General features: G+C 39.0%; 1 long non-coding RNA gene across 1 annotated transcript; it reads left to right on the forward strand.

The window, feature by feature from the left end:
* The first annotated feature begins 91 nt into the window (after nt 1-91).
* Nucleotides 92-25,483, forward strand: LOC113114904 (uncharacterized). The gene is made up of 4 exons (XR_003293805.1): nt 92-255; nt 21,076-21,144; nt 23,741-23,888; nt 24,807-25,483. It is a non-coding gene; the product is annotated as an uncharacterized LOC113114904 (long non-coding RNA).
* The last annotated feature ends 602 nt before the right edge of the window (nt 25,484-26,085 follow it).

Consider the following 26,085-nt stretch of genomic DNA (forward strand, 5'->3'; position numbering starts at 1 on the left):
TCAGCGGCTTTCCGTTCAAGTAACCATTAGCTATCCCCTCACCGCTTTACCGGCACACTCTGCGCTATTTATAGGGAACAGAAGACACCAATTGTCAAAAATCCCAGAAACTGTCATATCTTAGTTAATGTGGAGAGTCAGAAAACAGAACATGCTATTCGAAAGTCTTCTTAAATTTGATTTTTTTTTTTCTCGTCATTTTCCAATATTCGTCCATTCTGGTGGAACCGAGGAACGAGAGAAGCATTTTATAAGGTACATATCTGATAATTTAAACATAGTTTTTGTATATGTAGATTATGTGTCAGTAGCCTACTTTGAGATGCGTCATGCTGTGAAAGCTGTTGTGTTGTGGTTGTGTTTATTTCTTAATAAGAAATCTGGCGTAAAGATGCTTATTCTGGAATATGCAGAATATCTTTTTTTTTCTTTATTATTTTATATATCAAATAGCAGCCCAAGCATGATAAGATTTGTATTGTATCTGACATGTAACGATCAAGACAACACAATTTGTTTCCTGAAACATTCATGAATAATGCCATAAAATTATGAAATAAAATAACGTTTGTATGTCTATGGCGAGAACTTTAATAGTTCATTTCTTCTTCCCTGACATTAAGTCTAATTTATATCCATTCTATTTCCTAGTACAGTTAGAGACAATAATGCAATTTTTACGCATGTTAAAAAAAAACTAACTTTTAAGACTATATTCCTTATATTCCGTTTAAGTAATTTACGCAGACAATTTGTGTTACCTTTTATACGTCACTCAGTCAACGAAAAGACACTTAAGAACTACATCCTCCTTTGGTCTTTTGTTAAACGAGAGAAAGTGAAAGACAAGAGGGCTCTAAACTTTACAGGATGTTAGATCACTTCAGCAGCCTCTAATGGCCCAAACACCTTATAGTGTTTTGTAAGATCTGTTAAGTCCGTTCTTCTGATTTTAAGCAATATACATCGTGTTCTTCAAGTATATATGGCTAGTTACATTTCATTACAAATAAAAAGTAGATAACGGGTACTGAATTTAAAGCAGTTTCAAATTGTATGTTTGTTTTCCCTGTATGGACAATTTCGATAACTCTTATTTTTAATGTTTTATAATAATAAAATATGTTCAGTGTGTAATATGTAATTATTGATTTTTTTTTTTTTGTACAATCATTATTTAACGAATATGAAATGTTTCATTTTTGTTGTATGCACATTAACTTCATCTGAATTGTTCACAGCGAATATATGTATCACTGTAATAATTCGATAACATTAAAGGACACGTACCGATTCCTAATCTCATTTCAAACCTCTTGAACCTTTCCTTCATGTGTGACACTGACACCATTCACGACCATAAACTGACTCGGTCATTCCAACTCATGCATACACACACACACGCGACCCTCAACCTCACAATCTCAGCTATTTACATTCTGTCAGCGTATATTGTGCAAACGTTCCAGTCTGGAATCTGGAATCAATACCACGCAACGTTGTGCATATGAGCCACTTCTAAAACGGCATGGGGCTGGTCCACGCCAAGGCAGAAAAGGGCCTTCCTTACACAGCACACAGAAACAGCTGCCGATGAGCGTCAAGGGAGCGCTCCTCTTTGCTTGTGGGTCCCTTGGATGACATGTGCTGTTTCACGAAGAATAACAGATAAAAGATGAACACACTCCATCTTTTGCACTCGCCTATGCGACCACCACCCCTCCCCTGTCTCTCCTTTGAACTAGTCTTTTCTCCCCGTTTGTAGAGCATGCAAATCCACGGGATGTTTCGAATGCAGAAATAGTGAGAGTTAAAGAGTTAATTAAAAACGAAAACTAATTTATATTATTGCATAGCTTATAATAGTAATAGTAGTAATAATAATTTTCTCACACTGATTAACATTATGACATTATATGTTAACAGTTAAAAAATCATTTGCAAATACGTTTACTTTTAACTCCATAAAGATATTTTTGGAACTTTTTAATAATCTAAAAGTGACCATCGTTCGTTTACAATGTACTTCTGAAACAACAACCTACGAGAGAAGTTTCATTAATATTTGGATAAAGGCTCATAATTGCAAATGTATCCATTTCGTCTGCAGACTGATATTTGACATGCTGACTCATCCGTGATGGGAATAAAGTTTTCAGTTAGTGGCATTGTCAGGTGGACTGACCGAATCGGGGAAAAGAAACGGCGAGTCTGGAGATGGTGCAGTGCTAGAGGGAGCTATCGATCGCAAAATTCTCAGCGCTTGGAGACCAGATGCCTGTCACTCGCTGCATTACGCATGCTCTTAGCGCGGAATAGTTTTCGAATAAGCAAAACGTTAAAAGCGAGCGACTGAATCAACCGGTTCATGTGTCTTAGTGGTTAATAGATAATGGTGAACATTCTCTGAAATATATCATGACAACTTTGTTGCAGATCAAAACTCAGCCAAGTGCTTAAACATATGACTCATTTGCAATTTCTTAAAAGGCAATAGTTTTGACAAAAATTCCTGTTGTTCACGTCATGAACAATGCATTTATTAAAATAAGTACACAGTTCTGAGTGCATCTGATAGGCTATGTCATTAAATATATCTAAAATAATAAATAAAAATAAATAAATAAAGTAGCCTACTAATTTTTTATGCGCTTTAGCTTTATTTTTTTGACTTATTTACGTTTTTGTCTAATCAATTTAAAACGTTTGTATTTTTTTCTTTTAAAAGTCGTTAAATAGGCTTATTCGTTTTAAAATTTGACTGCAAACAGAAAATGGTACAAAACGTAAATGCAATTTGAAAATTTCACCTTGAAGCAAGTGCCTTGTTTTGATATTAAGAGAGTGTGTTTTAGTAGCTATATATTTTTCGCATGTAGGCCTAGTCATCCTATATAGCGATACATTAACTGAGTAGTGTGGGCAGAGCAGTGTGTGATCGCCGGCCGAACAGACACGATGTGACTCCGGTAATAAAGTGAGAAATATTACCCCTTACTCAGCCCGAGTAAAGGGGGGCTCTGTGCCTCGGGCCCCTCTTCATATCGCTCTGCACCGCTGCCTGTTTGTTTACAGGTTTTATTCATGATATGTGGAATGACTGTTACTAACATGCTCTGTAGTAAAAAAAAAAAAAAAAAAAAAAAAGGTAGGGTAGGGTAGTGCATGGGTTAGCGACAAAAGTAAGATATAGCCTAGTATATAAAAAAGCCTAATTTTTTATTCCCAATCTATGAAATCGTATTTTTTTTATTTTTCATGCCTTTTTTCTTATATATTTTTTTCTTTGTAAAGTCATCCCTCCATTTTTACTCGTAGCATTCCATTATTTAAATAATTTTAAACAGTTTACAAACAGTAAAAAAATATCATAAGGTCTGACATGGCAAGCATACTGAATCATGTTGGGGGGGGGGGTGTCTGAGGTGGGCGGGGACAATTTAAATATGACTGCAGCGAAGCATATGTTTTGCTTTTCTTTCAAGAGAATGTCTTTATCTTCGCAGTGTGGACAATAGGCATGTGGCACTCCAGGACCGCGTTCTATCAATCTATTCGGCTCTGCGGTGCAGTGAGGTGATGTGCAGCGACCAAACCCGTCCCGGACCCACAGCATGTCCAAACCGATTAGGGGTCAGGGACGACTCAAGCAAGACCTCTGCAATTATATTCCTTACAGTAGTTTCCAACCAAAAATATATAATATGTAGGCCTACTAACTCAACGAATCTAAAACTGTTGACTTGTGGGTAAATGAAGTGTTCAGGAATAATGATCAGTAGCAGTGCAACAACGTCAAACGAAATGCTCCTGTGAGAAAAAAAAAAAAAAAAAGGAAAAAGGGGGTAGGCATAATCTGGTAGCTTCAATATTGACCAACAACTCAACATAAACAATTTTCCTGATTTTCCAACTCTGCGGAAGTCTGGCAAAAGAAATTCGATTGAGGTTATAGATCTCGTAGTCCCATCACTGGAACAGCTGTTATTTCTCCCCTAAACCCGATAATCAAACACAGACAAGGAGACCGCTTAGGCCTCGCATCCCTGACCAAGGATTAACAGTCTTTTATATTCAAATTTAACTATAGGCTACCAGACGACTAAATCAGAATAAGCATTAATTTATAAAATTGCTTTCACAAATTCGATTATTAATGAATCAGATATATCTGGCACATTAAGTCTTAACAATTTGTTTACAAGATGGATGAAAAATTAGCTACTTACCGCGATGATGACTCACCACTATGATGCAATCCCCCCCCCCCCCATATGGAACCCCATATACTATAGATAGTAATTTGATATTTTATGGAAAAAAAATAGAGAACCGTTCTTGATGCAGGTAAACATTCACAAAAACCCTGAGAAAATCTACCTCATTATCTCATTAGCGACAGCCAACCAAAGAGCAGTGGCAAGAAATTATTATATTATTCCCCGCTGGGCCCGAATTGAAACGAGCAGTCTTTGAGAGTGGTCGCTCTAGTTTAGATTAATGGTTCCCCGCGCTTATTCTGCAGTGCGGGTGAAAGGGCCAGGATCACTAATGATTATAATATAATGTGTGGTGATAACCACTCCCTTTGAGATATTATCGTGCAGTGGGCAATGCTCAGGGGACGGGCTGCGAGGCTGAAAATCAGCAGATAGCTACTAAACAGGAGCAAATTTCTGCACTGAAGCTCCAAGAGCATGCACGAGTAGGCTACAGTCCTGTCTACTGCTGATATCAACAGCCAGGGGCTGAATTAAAACATTCTATTTGTATTTTTTGTAAGCCAAGAATGATTTTCCCCCTTAAAAAAGCACAAAAAAGCAAAGGACTATCCGGTAAGTAGCTGCCCTTTAATATTGGCTACAAATGATTTTTTTTCCCTCCGTGTGATTATTTAAGATGCGTTATTTCCATCTCATTAATGCACAAACGAAGTTGGCTCATCTTTACAAGCTGTAAAATAATCTTAACTAGCATCCTACGTTAATTTTGGAGGGCCTTTTTCCAAACCAGACTGCTTGTTTGTAGAACCGGTGCAACAAAATGATTCTGTTTAATGTGAGTTTAATGTTAGTGCACGAGATGTTGATCTTACTTCGCCTATAGGCTACAGTACAAAACGTAACAGATGCAAACAGAAGAGCATTACAATGGCAGCCACATATCAAAATTTGCAATAATCAACGTGAATTTATAACATATAAAGTGCTGCTTTGCATCTGCTAAACTGTGAAAGCAAGAGTAAAGATCCGTTTAAACTATAGCCTACACATATTAGATTTAGATAGCCTACTTGTGATCTGAAGCGCTCGTTTGTCTACGTTTCACTTTATATACCAATATGTTTTTAGGAATACGTGCAGAAGAGATGAAGAACTTATTGTGTCTTGCAGAAAATATAACAAACTACTTGAAACGCAAAGAATAGGCCTAGCTATAGCCTTTAAATTGACAAAAAAAAAATGTAAACGGTGCTAATCGATGAAGTCTGATCTAAGCTCAGAAACCAAAAAAGAAAAGAAAAAAAATTCGAGCAGACCAGACGCATCCCTTCTCATGGCAATCCACTGCCACGGATCAATAATAAAGCTGCCTGACTAACTTCTCCGAGAGTCTGCAGTGAACACAGGAAAAGGGGGGCGATCCTAAAGGACCACGGGAGACAAGGCCCCGGCAATCCCTCCTCATTCATCTTCATTGCTTTTGTGTGCACAAAAAGCAAGCCCTGCATAAGGTAAAGCCACCATCAAAGCCATGGCTTTATTTTATATCCTATAGATCAGGAGGGAGACAAAGCTTTATTTTCGCCAGGAGAGAGATATTTTACCTCCGCCGTACGGTTTTATGTTGGAGAGGTGTCAGACAGACGAAATGAATGGCTAATGCATAGGCAAAACGCACTCACCCCAGCATGCCTCACGTCAGCAGGAGCTGTCGGGATTTAGGGCCGGTGAAAGCCGAGCGCGCGACTGAGCACGAACATATAAATACGTGATGCTCTCGACTAGTCCAGATACATGTGCCTACAGTGCCATTTTTTAAACATATACGACCAATGATAGTTATAGTAATAGTTAAGGAGATTTATAAATGGATTCCGAATCTCCTCACTGTTAGTCATTACTACCACAACAACGCTGGTTTTAAATGAGCCTGGTCTTATGATAATTGTATAAATAGTACGCCAAAAACAAACAGAAAATCGTGCTACTGATACGCAGAAATTGACTTTGGCGTGTATATTATTCGCACTTTTTTGACGTAGCTATAAAACACAGTTTTCGCTTGCATATCACAAGCAATTTGTTGGCATGCATATATATGCAGTTTTTTGCGTACATATGATACGCATCTACCCCAAAACCCTAATCCTACCCATTACGCATCATATGCACGCCAAAATCCATTTCTGCGTATACATAGCTATAGCCTACACCAAATTGAAACAGAAACTCCTGCTACTAATACACATTTTCATTATACCGGGTAATTTTAAATAGAAATATTAGATAGTAATTTATTGTTAGGACTTGGATGTAAACAATAAGCATGCTTTTGAGTTTCACTGAGGATGCTTTGTCTTATGAGATTGTGAATCAATTATATCTCACTGCTAATAATCTCATTTTGCACCAGCCTCTTATCCTACTAGGGATCCCCTTCAAATTATGCAGCGCTTTCAATTCGTAATATGGGACACATTTTATTTTAATTGGGCAGTTTATTTCAGGGAGTGGATTATATGCATTGGCTGTGGCTATTTCCATCACAAACAGTGAGTTTATTGTGTATCCACCATCATTTCTGTGTCTATCTACTCATGTTCTGTCAGGTATCAGTTCAAGACATATTTTGTGAACCTTTTAGCAAATGCAGAGCCCAAAAAAGAAGAGCTTTCTGGATTTCTAGTATGTTTTACTCATCTTGGCTTTGAAACAGTATAAACCAAACTAGTACTGTGCAATGATAAAGAAAATATTGTTAGATGATGACATGGCCTCTCAAAATCCTCTTTCAAAATCATTCCCATTTGAAAGGGACAAAAGTTGAACTGAACTGCTCACACGGAGAAAAAAAAATACTGCATGCTGCACCAAAAAGAAAGTATTCTCATTTTCAGCAGACAACAAAAGCCAAGAAACTGGTTAGAATGGCGAATTTGAGACAAACCCATTTTTGCTACAGGCCCTCCTGTTGTTCCAGGGCCATTAGTTGAATGAGGTGCTGCTCCACTGTACTCCAGTGGTTCCTCACTGTACGTTTGGTGAGATATCCTGGCTGCTTTACTCACAGACTACAGACTTTCATATTCCTCCTGCTGTGTCTGGAGAGCTGAAACAGAGGGTGGGCATGCAAATAGTTTTCTCTGTGTGGTGAGCTCAGATGAGACTGTTACCTTGTTTGGACCTGATTTTCCCCTTGTATGTTTGTGCCTGAGTGGGCCATCAGGTAGGCATGGCGGGAGGCAGGGCTGTAGGAACGGGGTGTGATGAGTTGAAAAGGTGAAGAGGTCATGACCTCTGGGTGTTTTATGAGAGACTGAAGCTGATTTGTCTTCAGCGGAGCATGCTCTTGGCATCTTCACACCCTTGAGTTGCTGGCTGGCATGGCAGGACGGGATAGGGGGGTTGCTGGCTGTAAATTAGCACACTGGCATAGTGACAGGCAGTCAGGGCCATGGGAATGGCACCCACCTTGACCTGTTTGCGGGTCTGCCGGGTCCAGATGGCAGGGACCGCTGGAGCAGACCTTAGTTTGAAAATACCATCTAAAAGAGCACACACCCTTAAGGCATCCTAATCACACTGTGTCTGAACAGACTGTAACTCTCCCCATTAATGAAGCTGTATCTAAATTTGATCTATACATAACTTGATAAATAGGCTTCACATAAATTACAAATTACAGTCCTCTGGAGATTTTGTTTATATATAAAACCTAATAGATATATACAAAATGAAGCATTATAGAATATCAAATAGGATGATATCAACATATATTAAAAATGGCAGATATATGTATAGACTAAAAATATTGTTTGAATTTCCAGCATCTTTTGCATATTTGTAACCTTTCCAGCAGTGACTGTATGACTTTGAAATCCATCTTTTCTGAGATCCACATATATATATGTACACACCCACGCACCCACATTGTGTATATACATTATATTTATTAAATGTATTAAGTCAATGCCCTGTGTACAAACATTTTATAAAAAATAAATGCACAATTTAAATCTGACAGGAAAGATCTGGAATAATTGACTACACATTTGAGAAACTATGTTAGCCATGCTCAGCATTTCCCCATTCACCTTCTAGAGATCTATGCATCAGGCATCAAACCCTCAAAGTATATGGTGTCTTACTGACTGCTATTTATAAGTTCCCGGCTCTTTAATGCTTTCTCCTCAGGCTGTGGGTGGGAATTAATACTCAAAAGCTGCTGGAAGCCAGGCCCACTTACAAATCATGTAATTCCTGTTACTGGAAGACAAACATGCCCTAGATCTAATCAGGCCTGCAGGAATCCCCTATCAGAGCATCACAGGTTTACCGTTTCTCCCATTTCCCGACCGGCCACACGAAATGCCGATTAGGCTGACCAGCAAATGTATGCATTAGGCTGAACATAAATCTCACCTATACACACTCTATATCTAGATAACTATATATCTGTTAAAGAATAGATAGACAGAAGGTTGCGGAGTTTTAAGGGTGTCTCGACAAAAGGGGGCTCAATGAATCAAGCTCTGTCCAACACACTGAGGCACAAATTAATTGTGGTTATTTTGTATTGTTTCCTAGACCAGCTGGGACCCTATTGCAGATTTTTAGGGGAAAAATAACTAAATGAAAGAAGAAAGAATTCCTATATTCATAACATGTTGTTTTAAAATTAATTTATAATGGTTTTGTAGTATAGTAGCGCTTCAGATTTACTGGCTAGATTTTAAAATAATAATAATAATAAAAGAAAAAAAATGGAATTAAATGCTCAATTGAATGCTTTATCAATTTAATTAAAATAATTGCATTGTTTGTATTATTTTATTTCATTATTATTTATAAAATCAAATCAACTTTTACATTTGTAAATCAACTTTTTAATTGGATGTTTAATCTGATTTCAAGAACTTGTAACTTTCCTATGTTTGCAAGTACTTCAATGTCCTACTCTTGTCCATGCACAGGAACAGATTGGGGATTGGGTATGGCATTCTGTGCTTTCAGAGATTCCAGACCTGGGAAAGAACATCAAGATGAACACTGAAAGATTGATTAATTGATTGATTGCCAACAGAATGCCCTGGAACTATACCTTTAGCACAAGATAATGTAATTGAGCTAGCTTCACTGCGATGAGAGAGCCAGACAAATACCACTCTCCTATAGCATCGCACAGACAAAAGCCTGCTTGATAGGATATTTCTTTTCATTGGTCATGTTCACAATGGGATGAAGTGGTCTTCCCGAGTCCCACAGGTGTGCTGTATGGTCCTGTCTGTTTGTCAGCCTAGAGAGAAGTCCCATGCTATTCACCTGAGCCCAATCCTCTGTGTTAAAGCTGATTGTGGCGGTGTTATCGACTTCTTCTTGTAATTCTCTGCTGAAAAAAAGGGAAACGGAAAGTTTTATCTCTGTGCAGCAGCAGTGGGGAGGGGTGAGAGTTCACTCTCTGTAAGCTTGAGACACTGAAAATATTAACGCTGGGACAGCTTTGCACACACAGAAAAGCCTCCGTAGACCTTCACTGCTCAGAGTTAGAGATGGAGAGCAGAATTAATGCTGCACAAAAAACATGTGAGCACCAATCTGATATTGTACAATGTTTCCAAGATCTTCCCCATTTAACCAGCTTATATACTTCTCCTTGGATCTTCCATGGATCAGGGATAGAAATGGATTTGACTGTAAATAAACAGTGTGAGCGGATTGACTTGCATGGTTTTAATCATTACCAGAGAGCTGGCAGAATTGAACAATGTAAAGAGAGAAAAGTAGATGTGGATTTATGGTGCTGTGCACAGATGTTGTTACAGAGCAAAAACGGACAAAATGGCGCATCCACATGCATTTAAGTTTCAATTGTACAATTATTTGACTATGCAAATTTCAATAAATATTTGTCACAAATAATTGATTTTAGTGTGTTTTTTTTCCAACTGTGTGTTTACTCATAGGTTTTTTATTTCACAAATAAATTGTACTAAATTAAAATTGAATTTTTTGTTTACACACAAAAAACATCAAAAAAGTATTTATTTTTAGTACAATTTGTTTTGAAAACTATTTTATTTTTAGTACATTAAAACTGGCATTAAACGCTCATTCCCTCTAAGAACGATAATGATAATGTTCAAAATATATTTGTGCAAAAAATAGCACCACAACTATAACAGCAAAGAGGTACAATATCACTGGAAACTCCGATTTTTCCCCCAGCTGATAATGCCAACAATTTTGACAGTCAGAATTCAACTTGCTCTCTTGAACATTTAAAGTGGCAATTGACAACTCCATCCTTATAATAAATATAGCATGGTCAAACTAGTTGTTATAGTTATCTTTATAGTTATTGTTCTTGGTGTGAGCATGCTTCAAAGGGTTAGTTCACCCAAAAACAGCTTCCGCATATGACAGATACCGGAAGTGGGAGAAAAGTGTTTATTATGTTTGAAATCTGGATATTTTTCTTACAAAAACGCATGCATTCATTACAGGAGGCCTTTATTCACTCCCGGAGCCATGTGAAAGTTTTATTATGAATGCAGCGCTTTATTTGATGACTTGTGAACTGTTCTACTGCAACACCTGCTGACTGCAATGATAGAGCTTGGAATAGCCAGGACAATTTTTTATAACTCCGACTGGATTTGTCTGAAAGAAGAGAGTCATGTATACATAGGATGCTTCGAGGGTAAGTAAAACAGTATAATTTTAAATTTTGGGTGAACTAACCCTTTTAGGCTTTATATAATAATAATATAATTTCCAATGCAAAATGAGTTATATCAATCCACACCAGACACTGGTTCTGTGCATGAACTCTGCCAATAGAACAGGGAATTCAATGGGAAAGGTCATGTGGACAGTGTAAAGACAGTGAACACCGATAAGTTGTTTTGTTTGCATGTAATTACAGTGGAACATTTTGCTCTCTTGTTCTTTGATTCTTGCTATACCACTTTGTTTTTTTTTGCATGTTTTCCAACAAGACACACCCCCTGATCCCCCCCCCCCCCCACCCTTGATGCCCTTCCACCCTTTGTGCTTCTTTCCAAATACAGCACGTCCCCAAAATAAGAAACAGCAAATCCGCTCCCTCTTAGCAGCAGACGTGTTTACCATCCCATAATACTGCTCCCAGATTTGTTCAGCCCTTTGGATTGCCTTTTCTCCTCATATTTCCCCTCTGCTCTTATCACCGAACAAAGCGGCTTCTTCCCCCCATCGCAAAGCTCAGAAACCCCCGATTGTTACAATGGTAAGTATCGGAACTGTTCTCCATTTCCACTGTAAAACCTGGAGACTAATGCAACGCAACCACACCACGCTGGGGGAGATTGCTGTCAACACTCTCCAAAAACTGCTAACTCAGATTACAGTCTGCTCTCGACGTCGATTTCAAAAGGCTTGCGCGCTTATTCAAGACCAACGTGAAATAATCTGCATCTATTCAGATATAGAGCGGGTGTATGGAAGTTATTGATGTCAACTTTGCATGCTTATTGCTACCTTGGTTCTGCTGCTGGTATAATTGAACTGAAAAGAGGCATGAAAAATGGCTTCCCTTGAGTCTTAATACCCAGGTAAAGAATTCAGTGTTTGGTTTTGGAAAATATGTAATTTTCTAAACTAAATGGTATAGCTGGCTAAAAGAGCCCAGTCTGGAATACCCACAGCACATTTATTTTGCCATAAAAGAAGTGTTTTTGTTGTAGAAGTGGTGGGATATTTTCATAATACACAGCTACATTACTGCTGCTCTGTATTATGTTCATTTGGCTATTGCTGCCTGTTTACACCACATTAAAATCCTAATGTATTTCACACACTATTTTCTCTTGTTGAATCAATAGCTATCTAAAAACAACCTCTTTTTACACAAAAAGAAATTCTTCTATTAACAAAAGCTCCTGATTCTTATATATACCAGTGGATCCTCTGCAGTTCAAACAGCTGATAAAACCATCACAATTATACACAAGTAATCAAAATGACTCCAGTCCATCAATGAATGTCTTGTGAAGCATTTTTTATTTAAGACCAAAATATGGTGCTTATGAACAAAATATGAGCCCTCTATCTGAAATATTGCTTTCTACAGTGAAAATGTCATCTTGTTTGAATCAGGAGAGAAATGTGCACAGATCAAGCACCGTTTCTAAAACAAAAGAGTTCTAAACAAATATGTCAGTTGATTTTGATATGAAAGGACAACAGGGGACGGATTCTATGCCAGAAGCAAAGGTTTTACGTTTTTTGAAGGTTTTAATCCCTTAATAATGGATTTGTTTCTTACGAACACACAGCTTTTCATTTCACAAGACATTAACTGATGGATTATTGTGCTGTTTTTATCAGCTGTTTGCACTCTCATTCTGACAACTTCCATTCACTGCAGAGGATCCATTGGTGAGAAAGTGATGTAATGCTAAGGATGTAACTCCCTTACATCCTGGGTGGCCTGATGGTTAATTTTCAGAATTCTTTATACTTTTGGTTGAACTATTTTTTTTTTATTACAGTATTTTAAATATCACCACCTTGCATGACATGCTTATAAATGCAATCTGCTTAGAAGTGTCAGATGGCTAAGCTTGAAATCCTGGCCATGGACCTGCCAAATTGCCCCACAGAGCTTGTATATGTGTGTGTTCAACAGAGTTTGTATGTGTGTGTCTGTGATGAGATACATACACACACACAGCTCAGGTTAAACTGCATGGGAATCGCGCAGACTACACACTGTTTGTTTTGGACTCAATAGCATCTCATTTACACGTGTTAATTGCAGCTAATTGGTTCTAATTGGATGAACAGGAAACCCTCTGGGACCTTTCATACCTTTAATTTGAGGTAAATATCATTAATTAACATATGTTAATTGGAGCCAATTAACATTGATTAAGAGATGCCAGCCACGAGAAGAAGTACAACTATCAAAATACGTTCGAGTCAGATACGTGGTTCAGGACTAGATGGCGCGCAGACGAAACGGCATCTGGACCAGTGCTGTTTGGGTGACTCTGGGTGACGAATGGGGGTGCTCAGACTGGCACGGATGCGTGTTGTTTAGTGCCGCCCCTGCCCCATGGCACACCTGCGCAGGAAGTGCTCCCATGGACAGAGGGCATCTGTAGGCCCATGAGGGGCCAGCGTGTGCTGCACCGCCGGAGCACAAGAGATTATAGGAGCTGCTGCTGAGTCCGGCAGATAGGGAGGGGACAGAGACAGAAAGAGAAAGAGAGAGAGAGAGAGGGGTGGAGTTGCGAGCCACTATATGTTTGGACAGTGAGAGTTGGAATGAATATAACATGTTGAGAGAGAAGAAATAAGTAGAAAGTGTATCCTTAGTGATAGCAAATTTATTTTTTGGAAGGCCTAGAACAAAGTCTGAGCTATGAGAGAGTAATGTGTGTTGATACTCATGCAAGGATCAGACATTTAAGACATTTGCAACCCTGCAAATTTGCATCCTTATTCACTACAGTGTCACGATTTGGTACAGCCAAGGAGAGATGATGGAAGGATCCATTCGCAAGTGTTATATTTATTAAAGGGACAGTTCACCCAAAATGAAAATTCTGTCATCATTTACTCATTCTGATGTTGTACCAAACCAGAATAACTTTCCTTTAGCTGTAGAACAAAAAAAAGAGTTTGTGAAGGATTTTGGTAGCCAAACATTTGATGGTACCCACTGACTTCTATAGTAAGGAGAACAATACTATGGAAGTCATTGGCTACTTTTAACTGTTACCAACATTCTTCAAAATGTCAAAACAGTATGAGTTTCTTTCAGCTGTTGAACACTAAAAATATATATTTTAAAGAATGCTAGTTAGTAGTTAGGAGAAAACTACTAAATGGCTACTATCAACTATTTGGTTACCAACACTCTTCAAAATAAATGTTCTGAATGATAATCATAAATTCTAAATGTTGACATAAAATTTATTTGTGGGTGAACATTTTTTCTTTTTTTTTTAAAAAAAAAAAAAAAACAATAACGTGGGTGCACAGGAGAACAGCTTTACAAACTTTATATTGACCGGAATGGACAAATAACAATGAAAAAGAGGGCTATACAGACTAAATGACCAACTAAACAAGGAACAGTTGAACATCATGAATACCCAAGGGAATAAATTAACAGGAAGAATACCCAGGATTATATAAAAAAAAATCCAAATACTCCTAAATTCAGTGGAATGCAGAACACAAACTATCTGTGACCTACAGGTTGTTACAGAGCAGCTTCAGAATTATAAACAAGAAAGTATCAGAATCAACAACAGACAACAGAATCAACCTAAAATATAAGACTATTCAACAATCTGGTCACTATTCAGCTCAAGTCAGTTTAGTGTTGAGTCAATTCAGTTCAAACCTCCAAACGATGCCTGAAGTAGCTTATTCTGGTGCTTTCAGACTGAATGTTTGAGTTTATATGGACATATGGACAGGCAGACTGTTGGAGGGTTTTTATACGTCAGTGATTTGGCTGGCAAGGGCAGGTGATTCCCAGTCGGCGAGAGATCGAGCGAGAAGAGACGCTTGTCCTGCTGGGCCCGTAACCTGTGTCAGAGACCTGGAGTCCTGAGCTGACATTGACACAAACACATGAAAACAGGTGCCTGGCAGGTGTCTGGGCACACACTGGCATCAGCAACACTCTCCATTCCTTTCTCCTTCAGTGTCTAAAGTGTAGGGCACAAGACAAGCAACAACAAGCAATGCACAGTGTCATCTTCTGAATAACCTTGCCTTTTGACAAGCACACTTGCCTCAAGAAGACAGAAAGATGCTCAGATAGACAGCTATGTGGTGTACATGCTCACACAGCGGCGCGTGCACTTGCAGCCTCAAGTGCTGAGGCATGGTGGCAGAGGCCGACGGTGCCCAGTAGGGAAAGGTGTGAATGTGTGTCAGATGGTACAGTGGGCAGGCTGGCATCGAATAGGGTAGTAAGACTGGCACAGCTATAGCGGTCCACTCAAGCAAGGAGAGCTGGGGCTTAGCCCAGCCCACATGCTGCTCCACCCAGGTAACACCAAGACAGACAGCCAGCCACCCACCTGCCCCTCAGCTTCCCTGCATGCCCTGGGGCAGCATCTTACATACCAGCCTGCCTGAATCACTGAGCCTGCTAATCATCTTAGCCCCAGACACACACATGGCCTTCTGTGTGGAACTAACCGTGCCTGTAATGGGAAATAATACGCTAATACACCCGTGACCCATATATATATATATATATATATATATATATATATATATATATATATACAGACAGACACACACACACACACACACCCTAAATATAACATTTATAATATTTATATAATATATATATGATTTTAACAAATTTTATATATACTGTAAGTATTAAGCACATACAAATACATTTCAAAAAACTTTTTTAGATTTTATTCATTTTGACAATATATATATATATATTTCTGTCAAAGTGACAATTTTTAATAAATTTGTTTTCATTATTTTTGAACAGTATATTTTAAGTTTAAACATCTAACATTAAGAAAAAACTACTTTATAAAAAATTGTAAATACAAATTTTGAAATATCTGGTAACATGCATACATACACACAGACATATATTTTAATACATTTAAAATATCAGTCAGAACGGTTACATAAATGAAATATATATATGTACACACACACAATGTTATAGAGTTGAGTTAAAACCAGTGTTCTGTGCTCCCTTCACTGCTGACTTTAAAGACAACTGCTGAGGTCTAATAAATCCATCAAAACCATCCGCCTGTCATCTCAGCCCTGCTTTTACTTTAAAGGCTGGGCAGAAGGGCAGAAGTCCCAAAACAAAGGCTCAGGGAGACAGAGGGGGTGTAAGGGACGTGGGTGGGGGCCAAACCCTCCTGTAGTCACACATCATTAATATTTAACAGAACTTGTTGGAGTGAGCAGAAAATGCTAGGGTGGGTGAGCTTAGGGATTGTGTCTGCTTGTGTGTGGCGTCTGGGCTGCGATCAGCGCACCCTTGTTCGGAGTGTGCAGTGTGTTTTGTTTGCGAGATTGGGGTAGGGTGGGCAGCATCAAACGATCACCAAGGGACAGCAATTCCCATGGCAACAGTTCGTCAGGTAGGGGGCTAGGGGTTCAGCTGCCCCTGCAGGTCCCTCGAGATGGAGAGAGAGAAAACGGAGAGAGCAAGGAGAGCGAGAAGCATTTTGTCTCAGCACACTTGACAAAACAAAGACAACTCACTCCTCTGGTTTCATGCCACATTTTTTATTCATAAACAAGCTGCTGGCTGTAAAGACATGATAAAGCGGCGCAGGGCCTCTGCTGAGATGGCCACCCATTTGAATGCAAAGCCTCAGCTGCACAAAATCCTCCCGAGCCCCATTATTCTCTGGATTTCGCCGCTATTTTCGTCAGCTGCTAAGCTGGCCATGGATCGAGACTGGAGATATGTCATCAAAATGGTCTCATTCAGCTACTGATGGCCATTAACATAAAAATTAAAGAATTATAAAACAAGCTTGAATGAATGAGGGATGAATAAAATGAATAAAAATCTCCACCCGCCTTGACTCAAATCATTTCCCCCCTCCTTTCTCATCCCACAAAAGGATTGCTGCATTCTTTCATTATTGGATTAATTGCCTTTATTTGCTGTAAACGTGTTTACTGCTAACATGGGCAGACAGGAGAGGCAATGGATTGTGTGGCACTTGACAGTAATATTTTTTAAATTTCGAGGTTAAAGGGATAGTTCACCCAAAAATGAAAATATGTCATTAATGACTCACCCTCTAATGTCGTTCCAAACCCGTAAGACCTCCGTTCATCTTCGGAACACAGTTTAAGATATTTTAGATTTAGTCCGAGAGCTCTCGGTCCCTCCATTGAAGCTGTGTGTACACAGTCATGTCCACAAAGGTAATAAAAACATATTTGAAGTAGTCCATGTGACATCAGAGGGTCAGTTAGAATTTTTTAAAGCATCGAAAATACATTTGGGTCCAAAAAGAGCAAAAACTACGACTTTATTCAGAATTGTCTTCTCTTCTGTGTCTGTTGTGAGTGAGTTCAAAACACAACAGTTCAATGATATCCGGTTCGCGAACGAATCACTCGATGTAACCGGATCTTCTTGAACCAGTTCACCAAATCGAACTGAATCATTTGAAATGGTTTTCTTCTCCAATAAGCATTAATCCACAAATGACTTAAGCTGTTAACTTTTTTAATGTGGCTGACACTCCCTCTGAATTCAAACAAAACAATATCCTGGAGTAATTCATGCTCAGTGTAACTCAAACAGTACACTGACTAAACTGCTGTGAAGAGAGAACTGAAGATGAACACAGAGCCGAGCCAGAAAACGAACGAACGATTGAGTCATTCTTGAGTCAAGAACCGGTTGCATCGGATCACCACTCGTGATGGGAAGTTCGATGGGAAGTTTACCTACGTTCATAACACTAGCACAGAATCATTTCAGAATCAATCATCAAAAGAATCAGTTCGGTTCAGACGAGCTGTGTCTCAGTCTGCTTCACACTGTATCACACATGCGCAGTATCATCAGCTCCTCGGTTCTCTAATCGGACACGTCTGACAGAAACGGTTCTTGACTCAAGAACGAGTCAATCTGTTGTTCGTTATCTGGCTCGGCTCGGTGTTCATCTTCAGTTCTCTCTTCACAGCAGTTCAGTCAGTGTACTGTTTGAGTACATGAATTACTCTGGGACATTGGTTTGTTTGAACTCCGAGGGAGTGTCAGCCACTTTAAAAAAAGTTAACAGCTTAAGTCATTTGTGGATTAATTCTTATTGGAGACACGAAAAGTTTCAAACGATTCAGTTCGATTTGGTGAACTGGTTCAAGAAGATCCGGTTACATCGAGTGATTCTTATGCGAACCGGATATCACTAAACTGCAGTGTTTTGAACTCGCTCACAACAGACACGGAAGAGAAGACAATGCTGAATAAAGTCATAGTTTTTGCTATTTTTGGACCAAAATGTATTTACGATGCTTCAAAAAATTCTAACTGACCCTCTGATGTCACATGGATTACTTCAAAGATGTTTTTCTTACCTTTCTGGACATGGACAGTAGACCGTACACACAGTTTCAATGGAGGGACTGAGAGCTCTCGGACTAAATCTAAAATATCTCAAACTGTGTTCCGAAGATGAACGGAGGTCTTACGGATTCGGAACGACATGAGGGTGAGTTATTAATGACATAATTTACATTTTTCGATGAACTAACCCTTTAAGATTTCTAAGTGGAATTTAAAAAATAATCACATAAATAAAATGTAAATAACAATAAATTAATTAAATAATAGATTAATGAAATCAGTCTTCCATTGGAAGGCTAAACGGGTAGTCTTAAATTAAACATGCTATTGGTTGAGCCAATTTTGCTGGTTGGGAACAAAAAGATATGTTCTGATAGTACAAAAGAGTAACAGTATTACACTTTTTAAGGACATCAGTCTCCAAAATATCTACTTACAGTTGTCTGTGCATATTAAGATGGGACAGGAACAAGAAAAAAAATGACATTGAAAGAAATAAGTTCACCCTTAAAGAGAAATTGATTGAAAATTGATTTGTCTGTCCTGCATGCAGCATAATTTTAATCGGGTCATCCCAAACCTCTCCCCTTAGGAATGATTATGGATATTAAAACAGGGGTTTTCAAATTTAAGAATATATATATATATATATATATATATATATATATATATATATATATATATATATATATATATATATATATATATACATATATATATATATATATATAGGGCATTTTAAAATTTATTACAAATGTTAAATATTTTTACATTTAACATTTTAAGATTTATGTATTTTATGTATTTATGTATTATGTATGATTTATTTATTTTTATGTAGAGAAATAATAATAATATATATTAAAATATTTTTTAAATTATAAAAAAATTCCAGATAATATTGAAATTATTTGCTTTAGTATAAACAGCAACAGAAGACAATTATTTGGGGAAAAAATATAACTCGCAAGACAATATTTGGGGGTCTTGGGCATCAAAAAGTTTAAAAACTCTTGATTAGCACAAACAGACATACAACTAATAATAAAGTCCAAAAATAAAATGAAATCCTCGTACAGTTTTTGTTAAGTTTAGTTTCAGATTGTCATTGCACATTGCAAGATACATATCCGTCTCTAAAGAGATCTTCTCCTCCTGTTTTTCTCCTCCCTTCCCAGCATCACACTTATGATTTATTTAGTCTGTTGTTTGTATCAGACTGTCGTCTTGTTTTGCCTCTATTTGAAAGGTGTTTATTTTGTCAATGACTTGAGTGTTTGCCCAGCTGGCATCGGCGTGCCAAGGTTGTGCCAGCACAGTGCCTGGGGTACAGGCTTTAGGGTTTGTGGTGGGGGGCGAGGGGATGAGGCGGAACCGGAGGGTGGAGGCAGGGGGTGTTCAGAGTGACATGGCAGCATGCCCGATCCTCCACGTTCCCCGTCCAGCAGAGTGTGGGCTTGCAGACCTGTGAGAGCCTATCAATGCCAGTCCAAACGCCGGCAAAGAAGAGAGGCTTAGCTGTAATCCGTATTGACTGCCTTGTGCTTTGTCTGCCAATTTATATCATGGATTTCTCCCACTAAATGATGTGCTTCTGTCAAGTTCTCCCACATTAATCCATAACATTATTAGTTTTCAGTACAGCCCTAATTATTCCAGCTCTGACCTAAATGGTTACAGAATGAATGAAAAGAATTCAAACAAACAAACATTTATAGCCAAACATGACGTGGTAACAATGGGGTTAATTCTATAGACGTAATTGTCAAATCATTGGTTTTGTCTTCGCAAAACAAGTGTGAAATGAAACATCAGACACACAGGGCTGCAGTATGCAGGGAAAAGGAGGAGATCCTATTCAACTCAGGACGGCACTGGCAGAGGAATGTGTGGCACCCTGCTGCTAAATCTGTAGATTACCGTGAACTTCCCTCTGGCAGTGCACTGGGAGTCTACCTGAGCCAGAACCTGAGGGGAGAAAAGCATTTGTCTGGACTAATTTAAGGATGTGACGCAGCTCCAGGAAGACTTTATCAGCCCAGTTTGTCAGGACAAGACAGGGGGCTTAGCCCCGGCCCAGCGTGAGTGCCCTTGCTCAGTGTATTAGTGAGCGTGATTTCACCAAGAACAACATGTTCCTGGATCAACATCCTTGTTGATCCTGGAACAACATACCAATCAACCAATCAGAATTGAGATATAACTTTTCAGAAAATACCTGTTTATATATCACTTGGTGATATTGCCCCATCACAATAAAGTGGACAGCAGTGAAATGTATTAATAGAAAAACCTGCAGTGGGCTACACAGCACTGCAAATTACATTTAAAACAAATATACAGAGACAGTCTTCTGAGTGAATTTTTATACCTGTGATTAAGTCTCACACCTGTACTGAAGTCATGATGAAGCTTGGCGCAATTGTCAAGCATGCAAGCAAGCAAGCACTCCGGCTCTCTCTGTCTCTCTCTCACTCACTCACTCACTCACTCACTCACTCACTCCCCCATCCACATCAATTTGTTGTGCTGTGTGTTGTTTTTTCCCCCTTTGCCAGCCTCCCCTCTCCTGGGCCAACGCTCACATCAACGGCGAGTTGATAACGCCACTGGAGAAACCCTGTTTGGAATTTAGATTAATGTGTGACTAGCAGCCAGATGGAACGATAAGAATAAAGGAAAATAAGCTAGGAGAGAACTTGAACGGGAACAAAACAACAGAAAAAGCACAGAGCCACATAACACTTTCTCCATCTCTTTCAGCATACGGACACCGAGGACCGAGTGAGACGGGTTCGAGGTCATAAGTGAGCACTGAATGAGGGACTGGAGGTGTGTATTTGTGTGTTTGTGTGTGTAGGTGATCACACCTCTCACGGCTTATCAGATAACAGCACACCTTTAATGGGCCAGTGTGTAAGAGAGAGACGGCAAACAACCACTTTTGTCTTATCTGCCATTGTTAGAGAAGAAAGCTGACTGACATCCCAGCGGTTCTAGTCATACCGTGGCCCAGTTCATCTCTCCGCTTCAAAACCAGGCCCCCCTGATCCGTAATAACCTCCTCCACTCAAACTCAGGCCAAATCCCTTTTCAGCATTACCAGAGGCGGATAGCTGCTTCTGGCTCTCCCACTGCCATTATCACTGAGCAGCACGCCTCCCAGGTGAGTGGCAGCACAGGGACTAGCGGGAGGAAGACGAGACAGGAAGGAGCGGAGAAAGAGAAACAGAGAAAAAGAAAAATGATTGGAAACTGTGCCAACATCTAAAAAACATACAAAAGTAGAGCAATCAATTAATAAGAGAGAGAGAGAGAGGATAACAAGGATGCAAAATGCTGATGTGTTACAGATATACTGAGACAGAGATGCAATTTTAGCAGGTCAGTATGGACTGGCCACATTTTCACTGACTTCATAAACAAAAAAAGATGCAACAGATTATGTTACAACAAAATAGTGCATCAAAACAGACGATATTACTACATAACATACATAACATTGTGCATATATATATATATATATATATATATATATATATATATATATATATATATATACACATACATCTATATATACACACACACACGCATTTTATTTTCTTAGACATTTTAACATTAAAATAAATAGACCAACCGTTAAGAATAGGATTTTCTATATTGTAATTATTAGTGTAACTTAGTTTAGGGTCTATTGTAATCACTGTATTCCTCTCAAGCTATGTAACATTGGTTATTTAAATATATTAAAAAAAGAATAGAAAATAGAAATCAATCATTTTTACAAATAAAATACATTCATTTAACACTGGCACTGCTACTGAACTGAATTTGAATCAGCTGATTCAAGCTGAATATTGACACTATTGTGATTGGTGAAGACACCCTTAATTTCCCAAACTTTTATTACGAATTGATCACAATCTCAAAGTCTTAATTTTTAAGAAATCTTAAATAGCTGGAAGAATTATGAGTAACATAAGTACAGAAATGTATAATCTAAACCTACATTGTACAAATACAAATAAAAAAATTTGTCAAAGTCTAAACTGATGAATTATATATATATACTGTATATATATATATATATATATACTGTATATATATATATATATATATATATAATCAGTATACCCAAGTCTGATCCCTTTCTAAAAGTTGTATGTTTTTGTATTATCTAATAAGATTTCACCATCGTATATCAATTATCATGAAGGTCCAGTCCCTTTTTATTCTTTGGTGGACATGATGGGGTATTGGTTCCAGCAACATTTGAGTGGAAGAGGGGTATTTCTGAGTTATGGACCACTACAGACCGGGTCTCCTCCCTCCACCTGTGTCCCAGCCCTCCCCTTTCTCTCTCCCCTAGGGCAAGAGGGTGCTGTTAGGGGTATGTGCAGGATGGGGCGGAGTGAAAGGGGGGTTGTTGTCAGGGAGGCTGATCAGTGGGAGTCAAGGTGCAGCAGAGCAGATAGCTGAAGTCTATGCATACTAAACGGCCTGGCGAGGGGGGCCTGCTGCTCCCGGCTCGCCCTTATCACACCTCTCGGCTCACTTTATCAGATTAGAGCCCCCGGCAGTCGAAACGAGAAGAGACAGAGAGAGAGAAAGTGGGTTTGGAGGGTGATGGGGGGGTTGGAGGAAAGTCAAAGAAAAGAAACAAGGAGAAGAAGAGACAGGGAACGGGAAAGAGAGACACACTCTGTTCCTTGTCAAGCGTGAGTACAGTTGAGATGTGTAACATGACCAGTAACACACTTCACTGCTCTGATTGTCTAGCAATCAGACATTCACCTCATGCTGTTACTGAATTACTGTTACCAGTCCAAATGAAGGAGGAGTCGCCCGTGCCACAGCATTTCCATTTGTCTTGATTGGAATCTGTCAGCTAATCATTTACATTACTTCATCCTCAGGCATCTAAACATATGGGTATACGTTTGCTAATCACAGCTTCAAAATAATCTACACAGATTAGTCTCATAACCTAATTAGGCATCATATCAGTTCTACGCTTGTGCCAAGTTCCTTCCGTGTTTAGCTCGCTTATTGAAAGATGCTACATCCCATTTTTGCATATAAGCTAATACTAAACCCTCGCTTTAGAGCCGCTGCCTGGTACCGCCGTATGTTGTGTACGAACGCCTACAGATTCATCACGGATCATTTGATGTACTTAAACAGATTTACATCCTTGGCTCTCCACCGACCCATTTTCACATGTGTTTGTTTTGGTGTCAAACGGAGACTGTTGTGTAATCATTCTGCTTATGGGGTTGTGAAGAGAACAGCACAATAACTGTAGATTGTTTCTCATTTATGCTTGTCTCGTTTTGTGAAACGTGTGAATGATGCCATGGAGCTTGTCAGACTACGTGTGTCTTTGTGATTTTGGCTATGTTTGCTAACAGAAGTGTTTACTCACCAGGGTCCTAGATCGGTCATGCCCTGAGGTGTGTGCCCTCTGCCACTCCATCTGCCCTTTGAGAGCAGCACAGTTCATGTCACCCTGACACCCAGAGGCCACAGCGAGGCCGCAATGACACTGAATTATATAGCATGCGGTGAAAATACAGGTAAGTCTTACTGCACAAATGTAGTGCAACTTTTCTTTATTTTCTTGGATGTGAAATTTTTTTATCATTTATCATGCTGTTTGATAGCAAATATTGTCACATATTTGGCTGTACTATTACAGTTCATGTATAAGCTATCTATCTATCTATCTATCTATCTATCTATCTATCTAGGAAGTATTGTCAAAAAGCAAAATAGCATGTCTATGTTATTAATGCCAAAACAGAATTGATTAATGCATGTGTTTTTAAATTCTGAACTTGGTCTAGACATGAGTTTTGGGTAACAACATTATTAGTGAATAACCTTTCTAAAAACTAAAAAATAAATGCTTAAACTAGCCTAAATTGGTTTGCTGGTTTAATAAGATCTTCCAGGCTGGTCAAACTGGTCTTCAGATACTGCTAGCCTCGCCAGTTGCCAAAAACCCCTCTAACACCAGCCACCAGGACAGTCCTTAGACTGGTGTAAGTTTTTTTTTAGCTTCACTGACAGACTTGTAAGTATAATTCTTAAAAAAAAAAAATCAATGACTTTACTATATATATATATATATATATATATATATATATATATATATATATATATATATATATATATATATATATAGTACTGTGTGTGTGTGTGTGTGTGTCTCACATATATAAGCAGCATAGGTGTAGATCTCATTAGTGTAAGAAATAATTCAATTCTCACATTTGGATAAAGTACTGCATAAATGGATGTTGACAGATTTTCCCTATTGGGCACATTGTACTTCGTTTTCCTCAACCTTAACATTTCTAATCATGAAAGAGGGAGTGAAGCACTGAATGAGTCTCAGACAGGGCATCTGCTGGATGCAGATGTTCTACAAAGGAAGCCACCTCTTCCGTCCTGCATTCTAGATGACCACACTCAGTCTGTTTCACCTGCAGGAGCTGAATCCACCACGGTACAACACAGAGCGGCGCTGTGGGCAGTCGAGGCCATGGAGCAGGAGGAATAAAGAGAAAGAGTGTGTGTTGCAAGCTCCAGGCTACAGAAGGAGACCAGACCCAAGGGAGCAGCCCTGCGCCTGCAGCCCCATGATGATGATTGATACAGGCAGGACACACACACCCCAGCCGCTCAGCAAAATTAAAAGCCTATTTTGTAAAGTTGTAAAGGAGCAGAATGGCACAAGGCTAAGGCTGCTCCCCACCCCTCCTCCCTCCTCTCACCGCCGGGGTTACGTTTAGTGTCTTTAGTATCATCTACTCCTCAGGGAGCAGGCAGAGGGACTGTTACACGCCTTTCACTCAAGCACATGAATGCGCACAAACAGACACACACACTCAACCTCCTGCATATGCCCTCAAGACTGGAGCGTGTCTGCTTGATGAATGTTTCCATGTGTGTGTCCATGTGTGTGCATGTGTCTCCAGCTGCTTCTAAGATCATAGAGATACAGCATCACATAAAAATACGCAAGCTACTAACATTTTATCAGCACGATTCAGACTGGCTGACTTTGTCATGTTTGAATTATTGAAGTATATTGCATTTGTAAGGTTTTTTTATGTTAAAATACAGGCAGAGGTGGCTATAAGTGAGTAAGTATAGACAGACAGATAGATATACAATAGCTGGATAGATAGATAGATAGATAGATAGATAGATAGATAGATAGATAGATAGATAGATAGATAGATAGATAGATAGATAGATAGATAGATAGATAGATAGATAGATAGATATAACATTATATTAGATTAGATAAAAAAGAATATTACAGAACATATTTCAGATTGACTAAGATAAGCTGTTTATCCAAACAATGAGAGATGGGGATGCTTTAAACATCACAGACAATCTGGTTTATCAGTATCCTGTAGAGGTAAGTGTCTATCTACAGTGCATTGACAGATGAGCCCTGCTTTTAGTTCACTTTTTAATAGGCCATGAGAAAAGAGCTCTCGAAGACACTTACTTGTTTGTATATCATTTGCAAATCATTTATCCACAATGTGAATTTAATTGACCAGGCAACCCCAGAGGCTACCTCGAAAGTCCACCACCCCTGCTCATTCCCATCTATCCACACTTCCTCACCCAGACTTGGCAGTCTGAGTCCCGCCTTCACCACGCCCCCTTAGCTGGCAAAACCAGGGTGGGCTGTGGGAGTGACAGGCAGCCGGAGAGGGCCCAGCCGGGCAAGAGAAGCACACACTGGAG

The sequence above is a fragment of the Carassius auratus genome, chromosome 15 (genome assembly GCF_003368295.1).
Source record: "Carassius auratus strain Wakin chromosome 15, ASM336829v1, whole genome shotgun sequence".
Lineage (NCBI taxonomy): Eukaryota > Metazoa > Chordata > Actinopteri > Cypriniformes > Cyprinidae > Carassius > Carassius auratus.